The sequence below is a fragment of the Haliaeetus albicilla genome, chromosome 2 (assembly GCF_947461875.1).
Source record: "Haliaeetus albicilla chromosome 2, bHalAlb1.1, whole genome shotgun sequence".
Taxonomy (NCBI): Eukaryota; Metazoa; Chordata; class Aves; order Accipitriformes; family Accipitridae; genus Haliaeetus; species Haliaeetus albicilla.
Genome location: NC_091484.1, coordinates 40,331,819 through 40,347,948, shown reverse-complemented (window position 1 = coordinate 40,347,948; position 16,130 = coordinate 40,331,819). Strand labels below are relative to the sequence as shown.

The window sequence follows — 16,130 nt, the reverse complement described above, 5'->3', positions numbered from 1 at the left end:
AGCGGGGGGGGGGGGGGCGGTCGGGAGAAGAGAGGTGGCAAAAGGGGGCCGCAGTGAGGAGCCAGGAGGGGAGGGGGCGCCGGGCCGGGCCGGGGGGGGCACGGCCGCCGCCGGTAGGTGAGCGGGTGGGGGGGGCCGCGGGAAGAGGGCGTGCGGCTTCCGGGCGCGCACGAATTTGCAGCCAGCTGGGTGCGGGTGAGGCGGCCCTGCCTGCGCCGCGCACAATGCCCGCCGCGCCGCCCCGCGCAGGCAGCGCCGGCCGCGCGCCCCCTGCGCGCACGCACGCACGCACATGGCAGATGGGGGCCTGCGGCGGAGGGGGCGAGCCGGCGGGAGCGTGGCGTGGGGGGAGCGCCGGGGGCGGGGGGCAGAGGAGAGGAGAGGAGGGGCGGGGGTGAAGGCCGAACAATATCCTGCCGAGCGCGCCGCGCCAGCGCAGCCCCCGCCCCTCCGCGCGGGGGCTGCGCGGGCCGGGCCGCGGCGGGCAGGTGCACGGCGGTGGCGGTGGCGGCGGCGGCGGCAGCAGCGGCAGCGCGCTGCGGTGCGGAGTTTCCGCGCCGGGGAGGAGAGGGGGCGGCCGGCGCGCTCGGCGGGGGCAGCCCCCGGGGGGGGCCGGCAGGCCACGTGGGGAGAAATAAGTTCTCCCCCCCCCCCCCCCGCCTTGGTCTCGACAGAGGTGAAAGAAAAGCACCGGGCAGGTTGCAAAAGGGCGGCAAAGGCGGGGTGACGCAGCGTGCCCGCGTCCCCCCTCGGCGGAGGGCACCGTCCGCCCGAGAGCCCCCCGCCGGCTTGGGCGAGGGCGAGGCGGTGGGCGCCGCGGCTGGCCGAGCCGCCCGGCGGCAGCCCCCGGGGAAGGGCAGCGCGTCGCTCCGCGCCCCTCCGACGGCGGAACGGCGCGGCCCCGCCGCCGTGCGGGACCTTACGGACCTGGCCCTCCGCCGTGTCCGCGGACCGGGACCGAAACCCGCCCGTGGAAGGTGAAAAGTAACGTACCGGCAAAATACATCACTGCGAGACAGACATAACTTTTTTTCCCATCATGCACTTGGTAAAAAGTAACCCAACTAGACAAACTTGAAAGCAACAAGTTTGTACAAGCTACGAGATAAGAGAAAAATCAAACCTCTTTATTGATAAAATGCACGGTGTTTGGGTATACTATGTCTAAAAGGAAAGTTGCATCATCAACCAAAGAAAACGTACATTATGGCACAGACATACATTGCCAAAACGTTTAGGGTAGTAACTTTAAAAAAAAAACAAACAAACCCCAAACCAACAAAAAACTCCATACCGCACTGCATATACAAACTTGAAGCAGCAGCAAAAGTAGGGAAGTGGGGAGGCTAATACCAGTTCCATAATACACAGAGTAGCATGGCCCCTCAACAAAGAAAAGGTGAATCGATAAATCCATGAAGAGCAAAATTATCACTACACATATATTACTTACCATAAAAGAAGAGGAATGCATTGAGACTAGGTGAAGAAACAAGCTGATGTTTACCAAAATAAGCACGAACAGCATACGGGGCATGCAGGAAAAAGAAAGTGGTAATGGGGTGAAATACATGAAATATTTATCGTATTCAGCAATGCACAAAATAGATTATAATCTCAGAAGCAAAGAAATGCAAGGCTCGAAAATGAATACACTGTTACATAATACTGTTATTCAAAACGGAGCAAGTGGAGGTGGCGTACAAAGGAAACATGAAAAGTTGTACCTATGTTGCGCGTCCTGAAAAAGGTTACTAAGATTGTTACCAAGAGCGCTGAAAAGGAAAAAAAACCAAGCAAAACCCAAGAAACACGTTTCACAAAGAAAAACAAGGGAAAATGTAGGTGACATCTTCCATAACATATGATCAAGGGATAACTGTCTAGCGGGCTGTTTATTTAGAAACCAATCTTTTTCCAACAATAGATAGATTATTATTCAGTCCCTCTGAAAAAAAAAAAAGAAAAAAAAAGAGCAAAAAAAAAGAATTATTATTTCCCAATATGTTTGAATACTTGGAGGAAAAATGGTGTTAACTAGTTGAATTCAAACTTTGTGGGCACGATGGAAAATATCAACATTGTATTATTTTTCATCCTTTTCAGGAAAGCCTGCTACAGTAAACTTCAGCAGTGAGCAAGACTGACTAAAGAAGAAAATTGTGAAGGATGAGAGAGTTTCAGCTGGCAGTATGCTGCCTGCAGTATCATGGAAGAAAAGGACACTGAAGATAATTTGAGAGATGCAGAGCCGATTAGAATAGAGCAGATATTTACAAATATGATTTGGAACAAGATTTGGGACTAAAACATCACCTTACAAAAATGATTGCCAGATATGACAATAACAAAAAAAACCCAAATCAACACCCCAAAACCACCACCAACAAAAGATTAAAATCTGTTCTAAAATAACTTTTGCTTTGGTGTTCGCAAACCATTCCCTTCATGGACAAAAAAACCTTAGCATGTTCAGACAGAAACAAAGTGATTACTCCAAAAAGCAGAGACAGTGAATTAAAGGAGCAGGGAGATAACAATCTGATAATACAGGAGCACAGAAGACCTAATAATGATATTATTATGCACACTAACCAAAAACTGACAAACAAATATTCTGTTAATTATATAATCATGCATATGCTTCCTATGCTTGAGATAAATGATTATGGAAAATAACTCTCTTCTTGAAACTGCATATATGTAGTAAACCTTATAAACTCCCTACAACATGGATTAATCTAATTCCCATACGTCACTTATGCCCGGTAAAGTATTTACTACAGACTTGGAAGGCTGAGCATGGAACCCTTGCTTTGACTAGAAAGCGCGAATTACTGAAGGCTGCTACATCTTGACATATAGACAACAATCAGATATCTCTTATCAATACCAAAATACTTGGAATAAATTCAAGATACAGATATCTGATTTTCATTTGACCTATTCCAATTTGCACTTCACTATGTCAACTTTGATATTAAAATGTTCCACTAGAATAAAGATATTTATAATAAAAACATATATAAAGAACAGAAGATGAATAGATATTGTCATGGATACATATGCAGGCAATCATTTAAACATGCGGCAATAGTAACATCACATTTTTCATAGCTTCTAGTCGAACATACAGCAGACAAATATATGCTTAATAAAGCTTATTAATCCTTAATAAAGTTGTTGCACTGTGTTTATGATATATAAATGCATTTTGCGCTAGGTTGTGTTGAAATAAGACAAATATGTAAAAAGTTGGACTGCGTTTTTTCAACTCCATGGTGAATTAACTCTCGAACAGCAGTCTCAGTAGCTGCAAAACAAAACAAATTCTCCAGTGTGGCATGCTGCCTCGGTGCCTCCTAAGGTCTCTATTCCAATCTTTTCTTGTTCAAAATAAATTAGGAAATATGGGCCTAAATCTTGAGGCTTGGCTCTTGTGCAACACAAACAGAAATGACCTGGCAGCAGAGCAAAACCAGCATGGCTGTGTATTCTCTTTTATCAGATTTCTTTGGGGAGATCAGGCTGATTGGGTTTTATACATACGTACTTCTGACAACTCTGCGGCCATTTGGGTAACTCGTAAGCACCAGTCGGTGCTGGAGGTGATGCAGAGCTGTGCAGCGGCAGCGGGACTGCCGGGAAACTCACTTCGGTGGGGACCTGAATGTGTTTTCCCCACTGCAAGGGGTGACTGCAAGGGTGCGCAACTGTGACTGACGGTAACTGCTGGACAGCAAGGCAATGAAAATACCAATCCGTGGCTTTCTGAAGGTAAACGTCTACGGCCAAAGGTGGATGGCTCCCCACTGGGCTTGTGCCTGATTGCCGCATGGGTTGGACAGAAGTGTGGGTTAAGGGGAAGGATGCGCCCCACTGTCCTTTCCCACGTCTATCTGTGCAAGCCTCGGCACAGTCACCGCTGCAGTGTGGACACAGTCCTGCAGCCCTCCAAGTTTTGCACCTCTGACTGAAGTAGTTTTTCGGTCTCCTCAGACTGACTTCCCCTCTGTTTTGCCCTGAACAGCAGTTGCTTGACACCGCTCAAACACTTTAACCAACCTGACTGCTGCAATCACAATTTACATACGACCCAAGAATCCGATGCGCACCGATGTGAATCACAGCGTTCTGCGACATCCCCCACGCTGAACTCAAAAGTTGCATACCAACCTAGATTTTTTTTGACTGCAACCTGCCCCAGCCTGGATAGGATGCCTGTCAAAAAGCAAAAGTGCTATGAAATGAAATTCATAGCACCGAAAGGCATCGCACACAAGCTGTCGTCCCCTCTCACATTTTGCATGAGCAATTTCTGCTCGTTTGTGTTCTCTCACACACGATGTCCTGAAACAGTTACGTAAAATGAATATTTAACTTACGATAGTCAGCTGTATTGAACTGCATTTAATTGCTTATTAAGTGAAGTAAATTATCCTTACCATATTCGTCAGAGGTGAAAAACCTACATATATGCTACATGTAGTGCATTCATTAGTTTACGGACCCCAAATCCCTTGGAAAGTATCAGATATCTACACAGTGTCCCATGGTGCAGCATTTTGTACTTGGATGTCTCAGCTAGCTTGCAGATATGTAAAATCATATACAAACAGACATCTCCCTATTGATTGCCTCTGTGACGAGGCTCGTTTACTCCTGCAAACGTTTTCTGCAGTGTATTTCAATCACGGAATCTTTTTTTAAAAATAGAGTTGAATAAGAATATGCAAAATGCGGTTTTGGATAAAATAAGTTACTTTTAGTCAAACTACTGCACCATTTTGCGTAAGCCCCTTTCATGGCTGTAGGTCTATTTGGACTAAGATGCTTGTACAACTGAAGTAAATACATTCATTTGCTGATGTGCCCCAACAGTCATTTCACTTCGCCCCTTGGTGCCAAATGAGTCACAGAGAAGAGAAATGCAGGAAGAAAATTATGGAGTAAAACCCAATGAAACTGTTTGGCATGATAAAGTAAAGGGTGAACATGACCGCTAATGAGAATAGAGAGTCTTTCACCTCTGGTTGCCACGAGAAATCCTAGCTGGTTGAAATTGTAATAGACAGGTGTCCACTCTCCCATAAAAGATCACAGCAATGAATATTAATGGATTAATCACATAAATCTTACTCTGTAGTTGCAGAGTTGCCCACTATGTGGACAAGCTGAGTTCACTTCCTAAGTGTATCAGCATTGCAACTTCCACAAACACTATCTATATGTTATTTAATATAAGCCAGTATTTTTTATGACTATGGATTTCAGAACTACTTCAAAGAAAAAGCTTCAACTTAAAAAAAAGCATTTTGTGGACCATATCCTCTTCCATCCTTAACAGTAGACTAGATCCTTGATGAGTCATGCTCATAATTTCCATGTGGCAGGTACAGCCAACTACTTCCACAAAAAAGAACAAACAAACAAAAAAATGCAACAGAACTTTATATAATAATATTTAATGCAATTAGGCAGCTGGAAGAAAGGAGGAAAGCTGGCATCTTAGGATCAACCAAGTTACCTATGTCGTAAGTGTATGTTCAGCAGGTCACTAATTTCACAGCTTTCTCCCCAGAGGTATAATTTTTAGGCCTATCATGTGAAGATGTTTAATGTGGGACATGGGAGATAAAAAAAAAGAGTGGTTCCTGTTAAAGCCCTGATCATCGCAGCACTAAATAACTCCTAGGCATGTGACGGGCATATAACTGTTACCTAGAAGAAGGGTTGGTTGATAAGCAGTTATTTTAGGGATGTGTCTGAATAGAAGCTCTATTAATTTAATAGTATGTAAACCATGACCACGGGACATATAAATCCACAGTTTCAGTTATTTTTACTTGTTAAAAGCAAAGTTACACCAAGTTCTCTCTGAAGTGGTTTGCAATGTTGTTGACTAATTCCCTTCTCTTCCCTTTCCTGACTACTTTTCCATCACTTCCAACCACTGCATTTCTTTCCCAGTCAAAAAAAAAGGATGCTTTTAGAAATACAGAAGTTTGATCCAACGATTCTGGGTGAGGATGAATTTCACACAGCCCAAGCAAAGCTGTACATTATGGTAGAAAACAGCCTGAACCACTGTGGTTAGCACTACAGAGGATTATTCAAGCATTATTAGCTAGAGTTTAGATGCTCGTGCCATCAAGCTCAAACCGCAGTGACTTGTTACATGGGAATACTTCATCAACAGGACTATCATCTTTTTTTTGACCTGATAGTATGAATAAAATCTACTGATAAAAATTGAAAACATGGAAGAGTTTAAGTCTAAGGAAATGGTTAGAACTGATTGATGACTTGAACTATGTCAAACTTTCATTATGAAACCCAAAACCACATGAAATGTCCTGTTTCCAGTTTCACTGTTAACTCAGAACTCTGCCCAGGTTCTGCTACACTTTTTCTAAGGTTCAAAACCTTTTAAGTAAAACTGTGGATCTAATTATGGCCAAACTTGACAGGAGTCAATATTCATTGTACATAAAATACATGCAAAATGTGTGGTTTTGGTGTAAAACAAATTGAAAGTTGGTGGTTTTGGCCGAATTCACTTTTTGTTCTAGGGCTTGTTCCAATCTCAAACTCCGATGATTCTACAATAACAAAGACTAAATTAATGAGTTTTTCACAGTTCTTTTCAGGAACAATTAGCTGTTAATATTCACAGTTCTTTTAAGGAACAAGGTACCTGTTAATATTCAGGCGCTAACATAAAAAAGGTTTAGCATATGCAGTGTCACTAAGATAAAGGTCATTTTTACATGTGTCAGAGTATGCTTAGTTTAAATGCAGGTAACATAAGGCAAAAGCAAGTCACTTCAAACTGTTACTCCAAGTACCCTGTAAATGTTCAAAATACTTCTCTTGATTTAGAAAAACAGAAAGAAAAAAAAAAGGAGAAATGAACAAAAATGCATTCAAGTATTTAGTTTATTTATTTGCTAAAACAACTACATTTCTGGATTTCCTGCTAAGTGGCTACAATGGAAAAAAACTGAGATGGAGAGCAGCAGTTGGGAACCCACTAGAATACAATATTTTCAGGGCAAAATGAGGTTAATATTTATGATAGTTCATTTATACTCATGCAAGGACTGGAAGGAAATGCCTGATTAAGTGTGTAAAAATTAGTTCCTGCATTAAATACAAAAATTTTGGGGGAAAGTTTGTATTTTATGTTGACATAACAATAGGTGAGTAAGAAGAAACTGAGGCATGCACATGAAGTTTCCTAGCAGAGCTTCAGCTGTGATAGAAGAAGTAACATTCGAAACTAATTATTTTCACAGCGTCCGTGTTCATTTCCTTAGGATCTTTTCCATATAATTTGTTTCTGTCAGGTTATACTACAAAATTCTTCCCGTATTAGATTTTTTTCTTCACAAATGTTGGTAAGATGCTCATGAGAAATTTTGAAATATTCTGCTCATGAAAAAGATGTGGTGCATTCTCTCAACTAATTTTTCTTTTATAGGTATACAGATGGAAAATCTCCCTGCACTGCACCTGAAAACGTGCCGCTTCAAAAGTGGGTGAAGCCAGGTGAAGAAGTGCTCCAAATTATTGCAGTCATAGAAAAGTAATGTCCAAATCAGCTTATCCCCGTGTTTCTGAAACATGGGCCACCTTCAAATACAAGAATCCCTCAATACACTGCCATGAATGAACTACACAAAAAACCTGTCATCTCACATCTAAGCCTGTGCTTAAAGCTCTTTTAGATATTTTTGTGTAAAAAGAGAAAGAAAACATATTTAGCTCTTCTTTTATTTCATATAAACTGGTTGTTGCTGTGGGCATATCACAAAGGGTTATCATCTTTTTTGCTTGATTTAGGTCTGTGAAAATCTTTCCATGACCAAAAGAAATATTATGCCCAGTCCATACTGAACTTCTTAATAAAAAGCAGTAAAACAATCTGCTTCATTGTCAAATGATTGAAAGAAATTTAATTAATGTCTTCAGAGGGAACACCTATATAAGTATCACAATCACAAGAATGTGCGTATATGCGTATATGAATACATATGCACAGCCACAGTCTACCCTGTTGCTTTAATGTCATAACACCATAGGCCATGAGCAGCTGAAGGCAGAAGTGAACTCATACAATTTAAAATATTGTCCTGACACAATTTTAAGTTTAAATGACATTGTGTAATTTATTAAAAGATTAAATGCTGGCTTCATCACAGGACAATTTAGCCCTAGAAAAGGAAGACAGTATAGAAACGCTAGCAGACAAACAAATTAAAAATAGTAAGTTATAAACAGGGGAAAATGAGTTTATGCCACACCAACAAAACCAGAAAGAAACAAAAAAACCCAAACCCCAAAAGCAAAAAACACAAAGATGCATGAAAAGCAGTATGCTATGTTAGATGTTTATCTATACATAAGAGACAGGTGTCACAAAAACAAAACAAAAAAATCACGAAGCTAAAGAGAAACTTTAACTCACCAGTTTCCATCTGTTATATCTGAATTCATGCATAATTGATTATCCATGACTGGTAAGTTCTTTTTTTTCACTAGCCTAACACAGTTTTCTAAACATTATGTGTTAAATCACCACCAAAGTAAAGGGTGTTTGAGAAACCGTAAGGGCAGAATAAAAATTTTTTAATGAAAAATAACATGTCAGTTAATAATAGAACTGACCTATGTTTAAGAGAGAAATTTTAATCATGTGCATATTAAATATTAATAACCTATTCTGTTATTGTTATAATAAGGTTAAGTAAGCTTCTCCATGCTTAAGGAAAGAGAAAAAGTAGGAATATGTAACAGTGAAAAAAAGCGCTGAGAAGCAGAGACATAAGGAAAATGTGTCAACAATAAACAAGAGGAAATGAGAAAGAAGGAAAAGATGAAGGTGGAAACTAATCTCTATGTGTCATTATGACTGCCAGAGTACTGGCAAAGAAGCAGCATCCTTTTATTTCAATTTTAATCATTTCTGAATTTTAATACCCTGCTCCTTTTGTAATTCTCCTGGCATTCCCTATATGCATCCAGCCCAGCCAAAACACCAGTGTAAATTAAATGGCATGCAACCACACCACTGATGTAGTTCTCCCAGTAGAACCAATTGAGTGACCAAAAAGCAGAGAAGGTATGACTACTTTGTGTCCCTGTAGACCACCGGCCAATTAAGTGACTTAATGTTCTTCAATTTCTTTAATTTTGAAAAGAAGGGCAGTGGTTAGGTAACCCAGCAATATAGAGCCATTAAAAAAAAATAAAGCAAGCCAGTAGTAATACAATAATCAGTGACCATCAGGGCCTGGAAAAATGAGTTTGCTCTCACTGGCACTAAGGAGCATCACATGATTATTTAATTACAGCTCTAATTTTTGTCTCGTGGATGGCAACATATCAACAATTAATAGGGCAAATAGAGGAGACTGCATTTTTAAAGAGACAGAACCTATATGAAATACTGCTTGGAAATGCAATTTATCAGACAATCTAATGTTTCTTAAGGCATATCTGTCATCATGCCACACATATAAAAAATTCTCCTAGTTCAATTTTCTTGCATGTTATCTATAAAATTATTCTGAAATGCTTAGAAAATAATAACTACACCTATGAGTACACTAACTGTCAATTTAAGTAGCAATGCAGAAGTCAGTTTCTTGTAGGACATAAAGTCCAAATAAAGAAAGCAGTGGAATCACAAGTTTCAAATGTAAAAATGTTATTATAAAATTATTATATTCTTTATCTTAAAAAGATTATAACAAAATTCTTCAGGAATGGCCAAAACGATTATGGTATTCAGCGAGTCAACTGAAGAAAAAAGAAAAAGAAAGCCAATAAAATACAGTCAATGGGACAGAGATTGATTTTGATTGATTGATTTTACTGTGAGATTTTCTTATAAAGCATAACAAAACTAGGGACTCAACACCAATATTGTACTGTTCCTGCACAATACTGCTAGTTTAGAAGTGAAAAACAAAACCCGAAAGAGGACATACATATGATCGATTGAAAAGCTCTGCTCTAAAATGGTTGGATGCGGTTCCCATTGTGCCTCGTCCTGCAATGACCGCAGTGCGAAACACGGGGAACTGTGGGAAGTTCAGTGTGCGGAGGAGCACTTTTCGCAAGCTGCAAAATTACAGGAATCTGCAAATGTATCAAAAGAAAAACTCTAATTTTATGCACCTGATCTTTCTTGCAAATGTACTGACTTTTCCACAGCAATGTGTGGACCGAGTTATGAACCCCATAAATTTACATTATCCAGAACATGTTTCAGACAATACTCAATATCTGACATGGGAAAGGTAAGCTCCAAATTTCCTCTAAATGTGAAAAATCTACCAAACTACTCCTAGAGATTTTTTTTAGTCTTACTTCTCAATATACAACTTAAACATGCTTTTTCATTTGGTGTTCTAAAATCTATCCTGTGAACAAGCAAAGAAATGCTGAGTTTGGGCCCTTGCACAGAAAAAAACCCCAAACCTGCTGAACAACAGTTCGAGTATTACTGCAAAAATAAGTGTAACTACAGAAGAAATACTATTACAATAAATGCCCCATTCCTCCTGAAAATTGTGTAAAATTAAGTTGTTTTCATTGAAGACATGAACATTCTGGATTGGAGATCTTAATCTATAATCTTAAAAAGAAAGCTGGCAAGCAAGAGCTTGCATGTAAAAGTATATATCATTCTTTTTATGCACTAGTTACTATACAGATAACATGTCTCACAAAGACTGTAATTAAATGTCTAGTGCAGAAGTAACACTAAAAAGCACACAGTATTATTATATGACAATGAATCCTTAGAAGCTAAAACTGTCATTTTTTTAAGTTCTAAGATGCCTTTAATTATTCTTGAGACTTTTTACATTTATCAAGGAAGCCCACCTATGATGAAAAGCGTTAATGATTTAAAATCTTTCTAATACGGCTCTCCACAAAAATATTAATTTAATCTTCGATTATAAACATTTTAAAACTCACTCTGCAATTTCTTTCCACTTCATTTTCTGCCTTTGGTCCTTCTGTGAGTTTGCGTGCATGCACACTCTCTCACACTCTCTCTCCCCTCCTCTCTTTCTGTCTTTTATTTAGTGTATTAGAATTGGAAATACAGGGCGTGTATGATATTTAGGATTTTTCTCCTGTTCATTGAAAATGTTTTTAATTACCTGGCTGCTACAAACAGACATGTATTCTAAGTGCACTCACTGAAAAGGAAATACCTTGGTCATACCTTTGCATGTGGGTTTGAGTTCAGAGCAGCAATTCTTTGCACTTGTGCTATACAATGTTTTCCACTCTAGGACTGATTTACAAATATAAAGAATTAATTAATCCTTCAGTGTTCTATGAAACATATATATTACTAATTTTATAGCTGCGTAAATAAACCAGGGGCACATTAAGGCCAGTTTTATAGAGGGATTGTGTGCTGCAGCTTCCTTTTCTTTCATACGAAGTTGTAAGTGCTGAGCACTTTCAAAATCAGGGTTACAGCATTAAGGATTGCAAACATGGCATGGTCAGTTATTCACCCAAGATCACACATTTTTGTCAGGGCTGAAACCAGAACCAGGACTCCAGACACCAGAAAAGATTACAAGACATGAGACAATCCTCCAGGTATATATGATCCGAGTGCATCACCACTTCTTCTAGCGAGCAGCAAGTGGAACGACACACAAATGATTGCTGCTGGCCAAATAAATCCTGTCAGAGCAGGATCCTGGGAAGATGAGATGCACTCGAGGTTTAAAGCACCTCCCTCATCTCCTCAGGTCATATCATGTCATAATGTGCCAAGGGAAAGAGATAGAGCAGATAGTCGCTGGGAGTTATGCAAGGCCAACACAGCTGATAGATGTGGCCCATCCTGATGTTCTGCACCCAGGTGCAGCTGGGGTGACTGAGGTCCATCTGCAGGGGAGCGGACTGTTCTGCCTACCTAACCTGCAGTTCACAACAGAAAAGCACGAGGTGGTGGGAGCCAACTCTTGTGAACCTACAGCGGTGGAGATATCTTTCCAACGAAGCTTTACAACAGCTCAGGGAGAGGAGCTAGTATGCGCTCCGGTGAAGGGAAGCCTTCTTACAGCCTATCCTAATCCCAGCATACACAAATGCACCCAGTCTCACAGCACAATCGGTCTCCAAAGAGAGCGCTGCGTATTGGTATTCTAAGCAAATAGCTAAAAGGAGACTTCAGCATAAATACTAAGTGTTAGTGTGTCCCTCAGCCCGTCTGAACACCTAACGCTGATCCCCTACAAGAACTGTAGAAACGAAGGTCTACCAAACTCTGCAGTGATCCACCAGTGGGCATGGGAGGAAAGTCGGGCCCAGCAAGTTTTAAAGGAGATATTTACAATTCAGACGGTGCCTGAGGTATGCTACTATGCTCTACTACTGTACTCTACTATTACTATGCCATTCCTACTACACTGCACCAGATTACACAGATTAAGAGTAGTTTACAGCTGGTACAAGGCACGAGGACCAGATCAGAACATATGAACGAGATCCGTACTGGCAAGTCTCTTTAAAATTAATCTCTGTCCAAGATTTATACCTACTGAGAGCAATGCAATGCAGAAATTATTAGAAAGTCAACATTTGCAAAGGAACAAAACGGATATCAATTAAGTAATGAAGTGTCGGTGATAACTGTGGTAAGCTTAGATGCCACGGGATGGCAAATGTTGGAAAACATCTACGTTTTTGAAGGGAACATTATAGTATATCCTTTTTGAAGTAACAGTTACAAGTTGTGGTGGGGGCTGTAGAGAGTTCATGATACTGCTCACATGGGAACTGACATACAAGCTAACTTAATGTTAACTACAATAATTTCAGAATCTGAGGGAAAAAATGGACCTCTCAGGTAGAGGTTATTAATGGAATCCTCCGACGGAGAATTTAGAAAAGCTTCCTGCAAACCGTGAGTTATTCTGACTGTGGTTATCTTCAGTTCAAGTGCCAGCTACGCGGACGCATTAGTCCAAGACTAAAAGCAACATCAACAGGGTTTTCTGACATAGACTGCATAAAGTTGCAAGATTTCAGTGTAACAAGCAATAAGAACTATAAGTTACTCTTTAACCGTCAAACTGTTTTACTTTTTTTTTTTTTTTTTAGAATCAGTAGCAACTTTGTGACAACTAAAGTTTAAAAAATGCACTTGATTGCATAGTGACAGATTTGCAGAACATTTTTCATCACACACACATATGTGCTTTCAGTTATTAATAAAATGCTTCTGCCCTTAATCTGCCATTGCCTGAATATACAATTTCAGTGACTTGGATAGACAAATACTGTTAAGGAATTCTGTTTTCCCTGTTTGAGATGCAATTCAAATACATCAAGTAAAACTGAATACTATGTCTTTAAAACTGGCTTCTGCATGCCACAGAAAGGAATACCGATTCACTTTTCTATTAAGTTCCTCTTGGATTGGAATGATAACAAAACTTTCTTTTCTTCCTTACCCCCCCCCCCCCCACACACACTCCCCCCCTTCCTTTTTTCCTCGTTTTAAACAAGGAAGAGCCAGCTGCCCTGGATAACACCACAGGTAGATATTAAAATGGAGACAGCCATTATTTAGTGGCGACAGGAATATAAATACATGCAGTAACCTATAAACTGGTGTTTACTTCAGGAAAGTAAGTCATATTTTTCCTCTGATTGCCGTGCTGTCAGTTTAATGCAGCGTAAATAAACAGTAGGTGCATGATAGCTTTAAGTAGAAAGTGTTCATTCCACAAGAGGAGCAGATTACTGAAGCCTGATGACTATAATGGCAAAAGCAGAACTTCCATTTTACCTGAAAATATAGCCTCCTGTGCTAAGAGACTTGTGGCTTTTCTATTAAATTAATTTGTCAGAATTCTATGAAAAATATTACGTACTCAAAGAACTTTACCAAAAACATTCATTTTTGCAGCCCTCAACTTGAACCATTTGAAAAAACAAAAGCCAATCACTCCTTTGTAATTTCATCATCCCATCGCTCTAAATGAAAGCTTTATATAATCAACCTAATATAACAGAAAATAAAATGATATATAGAATTGCCCATACTTTGAGTTATTTTGTTCTTATAAATATATTCCCTGACTGAAAGTAAAAAAATTCCCCTTTGGAAAAAGCAATGATTTCTGAGAAGATTGTATATACACTCTACATCTATTAACATAAATTATAAGAAAGTAAAATGTTCCAGATGTGTTTAAACTGTTGTAGAAGGAAAGTTTGTGGCTTCATCGGATAGATATTAAATATATCTAGAGAGAGCAATGGCAGTTATATACAAGAAAGCAATAAAATGCTTCAGTAGTATCTATGTTAAAATAGCGTAGTTCCTAGAAATATAACTAAAACATTTAAGAAGTCATACTTCCTCCAGTTTTAATTCAGAAATCTACTTTTAATATATTTTTCTATATATTGCAAATTATTTTATTAATAATCTCCTTGATTTTTTTTTTCCAAATACAGCTGGAAACCTGAAAAAGGGCTTCAAATTCATCTGACAATGCTTAGATTAAAAAATAGGAGACAATAAAGAGGTAACAATACTTCCAAAAATTGAGTGGTTGACACAATTAAAAGATTTTTTTTTTTCCAAGAACACCTGACTTCAGCTGATCATCTTCTAAAGAGCAGTCGCAGATGTTTAAACCCCTCTCTCTCTACCCCAAACCTGAAATGTAGGATGAGTTAGTACTTATTCAGGACTTTCCTACTCTAAAGAGGTTTTTGTGCTGAAGGGGTGGATGTGCCCACACTCCCGGCAGGACTGAAGGTGGCGGTGCCCGTGGGATGCTGGCAGGGCTGCAGGCAGGGCTGCAGGCAGGGCTGGTGCTGCCTGCCCTGCCTTGGGAAGCACAGCAACAGAGGGCAGGTGCTCACCAGCTGACCCGCTGGGCCTACGCTGCAAACCAAAAAGGTGCCCCGCTCGCGTACCAGCTCGCGCTATCGTGGCAGACCCTCTCTGCTTCTCGTTCTGCCAAAGCACTATGTCCCATTAGCGAGTTACAGATTGAGTCTGTCTGCTTTACAGTGCTTTCTCGGGAGCGCGCAGCAGCAGGTTAGGGTCCCTGCGTCGCGAAAATAACAGGAGAAGAGAAACTGCGAGAGTTACTTTCCTATTTAAAGTATTAAGAGCAAAGTATATAAAAAGGAAACGGACAGTTTTTCAAAGTGTACACACAAAAAGCATTCCATTTAAATATTTTTTGTTCCAGTAAACTCTTTTGCATACAAAGGACTTATTTATTACATATTTGAACTTGTGGGAAAAAGGGAAGGAATGCACTGATTCCTGAAATAACTCTACAGTCTTTTTGGAGACTTCACTCTTCTGTGCTCTTGTTCTACTCAGAACAGTTTTATTCCAGGGACAGAGGAATTCCTTGGAGTCAGTTGTTTCTTTTCTACTCGCTGTTTATATTCAAGAGTGGGCATACATAGCATACTAGCCAGTGATTTTAATGTCTCTTCTATTGCCTTATTACTTTATGTGTGCTATCTGTTTAGATGCATGCTTGTACGTGAACATGTTGCATTTTCTGCCTGCTCATTTTGTTACCTACTCTACGTTACTACACATTTCTGTGCAAACCATTGCTTTGACTTGAAAAGCAAGGTGATACCAGTAACAACCTCAAAAAGAAAATGAATTAGAAAATGAGTGTATGTATAAATGTATTAAAGAGCATATAGGAATACGGGGCTGAAAGAGCACTCTCAAATTCTACAAATAGTGCTGCAGAGTAATTAGGAGATACCAATTGCAGAGAGCATCCTACATTCATGTCTTTACACTCTACGCTTACTGTTTCAAGTTGGTTTTGAATAGTGCGCCTGACTTGACACATTTCTATCTGGTGATTGTGTTAAATGCTTGAAGAGATAGTGAAATATCCAAGCATTCCTCGTGCTAACTTACAGCTGAAATTTTACACTTATTGTAACCTTTTCTAACAATGTGAGAAAAACAGAGTAAATATATTAAATTTGTTTCACAACAGATGCTTAGGTTGTTAATATTTAAGATGCCTATTCATGCTATTCCTGTCTGCACATTTGTCAAAAATGTAAGCTTGAATGCTAAT

General features: G+C 39.9%; 1 protein-coding gene and 1 long non-coding RNA gene across 2 annotated transcripts in view; one reads left to right on the top strand and one right to left on the bottom strand.

Annotated features, from left to right (window-relative positions):
• Positions 1 to 16,130, bottom strand: part of SATB1 (SATB homeobox 1) — a 93,968-nt gene that overhangs the window by 76,490 nt on the left and 1,348 nt on the right. The gene's annotated exons all lie outside the window — the stretch shown is intronic.
• LOC138682200 (uncharacterized) lies at positions 71 to 3,179 on the top strand. Its single transcript, XR_011322361.1, has 2 exons — positions 71 to 977; positions 2,107 to 3,179. It is a non-coding gene; the product is annotated as an uncharacterized lncRNA (long non-coding RNA).